Source organism: Rousettus aegyptiacus, unplaced genomic scaffold, assembly GCF_014176215.1.
Source record: "Rousettus aegyptiacus isolate mRouAeg1 unplaced genomic scaffold, mRouAeg1.p scaffold_m13_p_14, whole genome shotgun sequence".
Taxonomy (NCBI): domain Eukaryota; kingdom Metazoa; phylum Chordata; class Mammalia; order Chiroptera; family Pteropodidae; genus Rousettus; species Rousettus aegyptiacus.
This window is the reverse complement of record NW_023416289.1, coordinates 9,358,328-9,365,059: the sequence shown is the minus strand read 5'-3', so window position 1 is coordinate 9,365,059 and position 6,732 is coordinate 9,358,328. Positions and strand designations below refer to the sequence as shown.

The 6,732-nt window shown below is 47.1% G+C and overlaps 1 protein-coding gene across 4 annotated transcripts in view; it reads left to right on the top strand.

Moving 5' to 3' along the window:
* The first annotated feature begins 165 nt into the window (after positions 1-165).
* PDPR (pyruvate dehydrogenase phosphatase regulatory subunit) overlaps positions 166-6,732 on the top strand; it is a 36,721-nt gene continuing 30,154 nt past the window's right edge. For 2 of the 4 annotated variants that reach the window (XM_036231353.1, XM_036231352.1), the window contains exons 1-2: positions 181-289; positions 6,589-6,682. The gene's annotated coding sequence lies outside the window, so the exon portion shown is untranslated. Of the gene's footprint in view, positions 290-6,588; positions 6,683-6,732 lie in introns of all 4 variants that reach the window. The other 2 variants (XM_036231351.1, XM_036231354.1) reach the window with 1 other exon arrangement.

Below are 6,732 nucleotides of genomic sequence, written 5' to 3'. Positions count from 1 at the left end.
ACCTAAGCAAGACCCAAACAAGCGCCACGTGCGGGGGCGGGGTCGCGGCGCTGACGTCACGGCGCGCGCGTGAGCGAATGAGATCACGCGCCAGCGTATCCTTGCTCGGGGGGCCGTAAAGCGCGGAAGGTCGTGGTCTCTGGCTTCCCCGGAACTCTCCTCTCTCCGCCCCTTAGTCTCCCATTCCCTGTCCTCTGCTTGGGGACCCCGGGACCCGGGGCGACTGTTGTGGCTGCTGAAGTGCTTCTTTCGGGTGTTGCTGAGCGCGGAGCCCCTGTGGGCCCATGAGGTAAGGAGACAACTGCGGGACGGCTGTGGCGTCCCGGTCCGCGCGGGCCTGGGCGCTCGGAGACCTCCAGCGTCTCCTCTTTCCGCTTTGGTCTCGCTCAGGGGTGGCCTCGGCGGTCCCTCGTTTTCCGTCGGTTCTGCCTGGTTCTCCTGGGAAGGCGCGTCCTGGTACCGGACTCCTAGCGGCCCGGGCCGAGAGTGGGGCCGCGTGAACTCCCTCAGCCTCCCTGCGGCTGTGCCCGGTCCCGCAGAGCTTGTCCGGGCGTCGGTAATACCCGTGCGCGGCTGCCGCGCTCTGGGTCTTCCGGGCGCCCGCAGCTCTGCGCCGAAGCCCAGGACGGCCGGGGTGACCTCGCTTCTGGCTCCCCGCCTCGGGCTTGTACAGTCCCGCACGGCAGATGGGGCTTGTCTAGCCCGGTCTTCATCCTCTGCAGGTGAAACGTGCGGAGCACCTGCGCTTTTGTAACTAGCAGGTCTGCTGTAGAATCTCTGTTTCCATTTACTTGGAAAAACCTGGGCTACGACAGTGAGCTTCCTTCTTAATGTTTGTCGCTTTGGGTGTGATGTGAATGATGCTCAGATTCGAGTCGGAATCTTCAAGTCCATTTTGCATATTCATTCAAGCATGGCACGGGGATGCGGTTGGGGCTAATAGGTGGGTGAGCCAAAGGCACGCTTTCTAGTGTTAGGGATTTATTGACATTTGAGGATTCGCGGAGGGGAGAAGAGTTTGGCGGGGGTGGGGAGGAGACCTGGTCAAATGGCACACTTTTCTAGTGCCAGGAATTTATAATTTCTTAAACTTTCCTGATCACCTGGTACACTTGTTGCAAAATACAGCACCTTGGACCAGCAGGATCGGATCGGAATCTCCAGAAGTGGAGCCGAGGAGTGTGTGTGTGTGTTTAAAGAAGTGTTCCAGGTGGCTCTTAAGCAGAAGTAGTTGTAGGAAATGTTCTTTTAACCCATCCATACTCGCCCAGTATTCCATGAGATCAGCAGCCCACGTGTACACAACGCTGTATCCACAGAGGAAAACCTCCGGGAGTTGGAGGTGTTCTTCTTGCCCTTCTTGGTGTAAGCAGAGCTGAGCATAACCAACGCCGGTTTTGAGGTTGTTTAGCAGAACTTATTCTTCTTAGCAGAGATTATACAATCATTTTATTTTATTTTTTCAAATAAAATTCATTTTGAACTGTTATGTGTTTTATTTCTTGGTCTTTGACATCTTCAGTTTCTTCTCTACTGGCTTACTGCCCATGCTATCAAGCTTTGCTTTGTATTCTCTGATAAACCTAGAACAGACTTTATTTAGTTCCTTGCTTTTCTGAATTGTTTGCTTCCACTTTGAATCCTTTTTTTTTTCTTTTGCTCTCGCACTTCACTGACCCTTTTGAAGGTCATGATGGTTCTTAACACCTTGGGCGTCTAACATTGTTTATTCCATCCTGAAACTCATCTGCTACGTTTCTTCTGTCACCTTTGCAGTGCCTTTTTCCCTGCCAGGTGATGTGCCTTGTGGTTCTGTCTTTACGGCTACCCTTTCCTTACTCGTCTGGGTTTGTTATTTTCTTTTTTTCAATTTTTTAAATTACAAGGTGTTCAGTTTCAGGTGTACAACATAGTGATTAGACATTTCTAGCTTAAGTGATCACTAATAAATCTATAACCTATGTGACACCATACCTATTTGTTATGATAGTATTGACTGTATTCCCTATGCTATCCTTTACATCCCGGTGACGTTTTCATAACTGGCAATTTGTATTAATTCCTTCCCTTTTTTCACTTCCCCCCACCCCCCTCCCATCTGGCAACCATCATTTGTTCTCTGTATCTATCAGTTTTTGTTGTTGTTCAGTTGTTTTTTAGATTCCACATATAGGTGAAATCATCTGGTATTTGTCTTCGTCTGACAGGTTTTACTTAGCGTCCATCCATGTTGTCGCAGATGGCAAGATTTCACTCTGTTATGGTTGAATAATATTCCATTGTATTTGTACCACATCTTCTTTATCCATTTCTCTGTTGATGGACACTTAGTTTGCTTACACATCTTGGCTATTGTAAATAATGCTGCAATGAATGTAGGATAAGTGTGCATATATCTTTTCGAATTAGCGTTTTGGATTTCTTTGGGAAAATACCCAGAAGTGGAATTGCTGGGTCATGTGATAGTCCTATTTGTAATTTTTTGAGGAGCCTTCACACTGCTTTCCACAGTGGCTGCGCCAGTTCACAGTCCCACCAACATTGCACGAGGGTTTCCTTTCCTCCACATCCTCGCCAACGCTTGTTCTTTGTTGATTTATTGATAGCCCATCTGACAGTTGTGAGGTAGCATCTCATTGTGGTTTTAATTTGCATTTCCCTGAAGATTGGTGACATTGAACATCTTTTCATAGCGACATTGAGCAACTTTGCCATCCGCACATCTTCTTTGGAGAAATGTCCATTCAGGTTTCTGCCTATTTTTTGATCTCATTGTTTGGTTTTTTGTTATTTTTTGGTATTGAACTGTATGGGTTCTAATATATGTTGGATATTAACCCCTTATTGATGCATCATTGGCTCATATCTTCTGCCATTCAGTTGTGTTTTCCTTTGGTTGATGGATGTTTTCTTTCCTGTGCAGAAACTCTTTAGTTAGATGTAGTCTCATTTGTTTATTTTTTCTTCTGTTTCCCTTGCCTGAGGAGACATATCCAAAAAAATCATACTAAGAGTGATGTCAGAGGGTTTACTACCTATGTTTTCTTCTAGGAGTTTTATGGTTTCGGATACAACATTTGAATCTTTAATCATTTTGAGTTTATTCTTGTGTATGGTATAAGAAAGTGATCCAGTTTCATTCTTTTGCGTGTATCTGTCCAGTTTTCCCAACACCATTCGTGGAAGAAACTGGGTTTATTTCATTGTATGTTCTTGATTCCTTTGTCATAGATCATGACCGTGTAGGCCCGGGTTTGTTTCTGGGCTCTCCATTCTGTTCCATGGATGTGCGTGTCTTTTTTATGCCGGTACCATGCTGTTTTGTTTACTGTCGCTTATGTTATAGCTTGCTATCAGGTAGTGTGATACCTCCCACTTTGTTCTGGTTTCTCAGGATTGCTTTGGCTGCTCGGGGTCATTTGTGGGTCCACATAAATTTGAGGACTATTTTTTCAGATTCTGTGGAAAACGCCATTTGTATTTTGATAGCGATTGCATCGAATCTGTAGATTGCTTTGGTTAGTATGGATATTTTAAGGACATTAACTCTTCTATCCCTGGGCATGGTATGTCCGTCTATTTATTTGTATCTTCTGTTTCTTCATTGTCTTAGAGATTTCTGAGTACATTTCTTCTACCTCCTTGGTTAAAAATATTTCTAGGTGTTTTATAATTTTGATGTGATCTTAAATGGGATTGGTTTCTTAATTTGTCTTTCCGATAGTGTGTTATTGGTATAAGAATGCAACCGATTTCTGAATGTTAATTTTGTATCCTGCTGCCGTACTGAACTCATAATTATTAGTTTTGTTAGTTTTTTGGTGGACTCGTTAGGACTCTCTATAGTATCATGTCATCTGCAGATAGTGACAGTTTTACTTTCTCCTTTCCAGTTTGATGTCTTTTATTTCTTTGTCTTATCCGATTGCTGTGGTTAGGACTTCCAAGACTGTGTTGAATAAAAATGGTGAAAGTGGACCTCTTTTCTTTTTCCTGATCTTAAATAAAAGTTTTCAGCTTTTCACCCTTGAGTTCATGATAGCTGTGAGTTCGTCATATGTGGCCTTTGTTATGTTCAGATTCGTTCCCTCTATTTCCACTGTGCTGAGAGTTTTGATTATGAAAGGATGTTGGCTGTGTCAAATGCTTTTCTGCATCTGTTGATTTCATATGATTTTGATCCTTGTTTTGTTTATGTGGCATATCCCATTAATCGATTTGCATGTATTGAAGCAACGTGCATCCCGGGAAGAAATCTCACTCGATCATGGTGTGTGATCTTTTTGATGTATTGATGAATGTTGTTTGCTGATGTTCTGCTGAGGATTTTTGCATCCATGTTCATCAGGGATATTGGCCTCATCTTCTTCTGTAGGATGTTTGGTTGCGGAAGCTTCCTGCTACAGAAGTAACTGATTTTCTCTTGTTACTTTCAAGATTCTCTTTGTCTCTAACCTTTGGTATTTTAATCAGGATGTGTCTGGGTTTGGACCTCCTTAGGTTTATCTTGTTTGGGACTCTGTGCTTCCTAGACTTGTATATGTGTTTCCTTTACCTGATTAAGGAAGTTTTCAGTCATTACTTCAAACAGGTTTTCAAGCGGTTGCTCTCTCTCTCCTTCTGGTACCGTTGTGATGCAAATGTCGATATGCTCGATGTGGTACCAGAGGTCTCTTGAACTCTCCTCATTTTTTAAGTTTCTTTTCTCTTTGCTGCTCCGATTGTGTTTTCCGCTACCTTGTCTCTCGGATCGCTGATTTGATCCTCCGCTTCATCTAATCTGCTTTTGATTCCCTCTAATGTGTTCTTCATTTCAGTTGTTTTTCCTTGGTGACTGGTTCTTTTTTATGGTTTCTCTTCGTTGAAGTTCTCACCGAGATCATTGAGCATCCTTATCACCAGTGTTTTGAACCCCGTGTATAGTAGATTGCTTGTCTGCATCTCACACAGTTCTTTTCTTGGAGTTGTGTCCTGCCTTTTATTTGGGACATGTTTCTTTGTCTCCTCAATTACGCTGACCCTGTGTGTGCTTGTATGTACTAGGCAGATCTGCAGCATGTCCCAGGCTTGGCAGAGGGGCCTCATGTACCGCGTGTCCCGTGAGGCCCAGTGGTACACTTTCCATTACCACTTGATCTGGGTGCTCCATAGATGTCCCTCGTGTGGGTGGGTTGTGCACTCCCGTTGCAGTTGAGCCGTGGCTGCTGTTGGTGTGTCAGTGGGTGAGACCGACCCTCCGGCTGACTGGCTGTGAGGGCTGGCCGTAGCAGTGTGCAAGCTTTGTGCAGGGGTGACTCACAGAGTGGGAGTTGCTTTGGCGGGGCTCTGGTGCCAGCCGAGTCCACCCTGTTGAGCTGGTGCTCTGTTGAGGTTTGAAGCTGACCACAGGGCGTGTTGGTTCGGGAGCCCCTCGGGAGGGGATCCAGTGCAGGTTGCTGTCAGCCACTGTTTGTGCCTGGCATGGGGCCACCTGGTGGGATGTACAATGTGATCTGGGGCTTGGTCGCCACTTGTGCTGGGCTTTGAGGCGCTTGGGAGAGGCCGTGCTGTGAACGAGGCTAGCCGCCACCTGTACCGGACTTGGGACCCTTCGTTGTGCACCACCATGTGAGCTGAGGCCAGCCGCCATTTGTACTGGGCTGTAGCTGCTTAGTTGAAGCTACGTTCCAGGCTTGGGGCCACCTGACTGGAGTTACAGTGCAGATTGAGACCAGTCACCCCTTGAGTCTGATTAGGAGCCACTTAGCAAGAGGTATGGGGCACGCCGAGGCCAGCTATTACTTGGGGTTTGTGGACCTTTGAGAGATATTACAAAACTGCAGAGTGAGCTGCTACTGTGGAAAAGCCGCTGGGGGAAGCTCTGGCTGGGTGTGCGAGTTGCGTGGGGCGGGGGGGGCGGGGGACCCCGTTAGCCAGGTTAATGGAGAGCTCAGATATGGCGTCCACCTGTGTTGGGCCGGCTGGGTGAGAGAGCTCAGCAAAGGAACAATGGCCCCTGCCCGCACTTCTGTCCTCAGAGAGAGTTGCCCCGACCCCTGCTGCCCTCGCTCTGAAGTGAGTCAGTTTAGTTCCTCCCTGTATGTCTCTGGCACTTTGTGAGCTGCTGCCCTGTTCTGGATCCCAGATGGAGTGAGGGTGTGAGCAAGCTCGCCCACGTGCGGGGCCCCTCAAGGGAACGCCCGGACTCCAGCAGCTCTCGGCCTCACTCAGATGCAGTCCCCACTGGTTTTCACAGCCAGATGTCATGGGGCCTCCTCTTCATGGCACTGGTGCCCTGTGTTGGAGAGCCCGGTGTGGGCCTGGACCCTTGCCCCGCAGGGGTACCTCGATAGCTGAGCCTTCCCTCCCGATTTTAATCAGCAGACTGTGGGTTTGGGACATGCTGGTTCCAAGCCTCTGCCCCTCCTACGAGTCTCCATGTGGCTGCTTCTTTATCGCCTTAGATTTAGGACTTTAGCTAGTCTTCAGGTGGCTCTCACTGATGGCGTTCTGTGATTTGGTTGTAATTTTGATGTGGTCTTGGGAGGAGGCGAGCATGGCATTTACCTACTCCACCAACTTGACCAGAAGTCTGGTTTTATTTTAAAGGTAGCATGGAATAAAGATGAAAAGGCAGTCTCCAGTTCCTGACTGGCAGGGTTTAGAGCCTGGCTCTGCCATTCACCGATATTATAGGATGTCGGTAAGTCACTTCATTTCTCTGTGTCTCAGTTTCCTCAACTTTAGATTAGA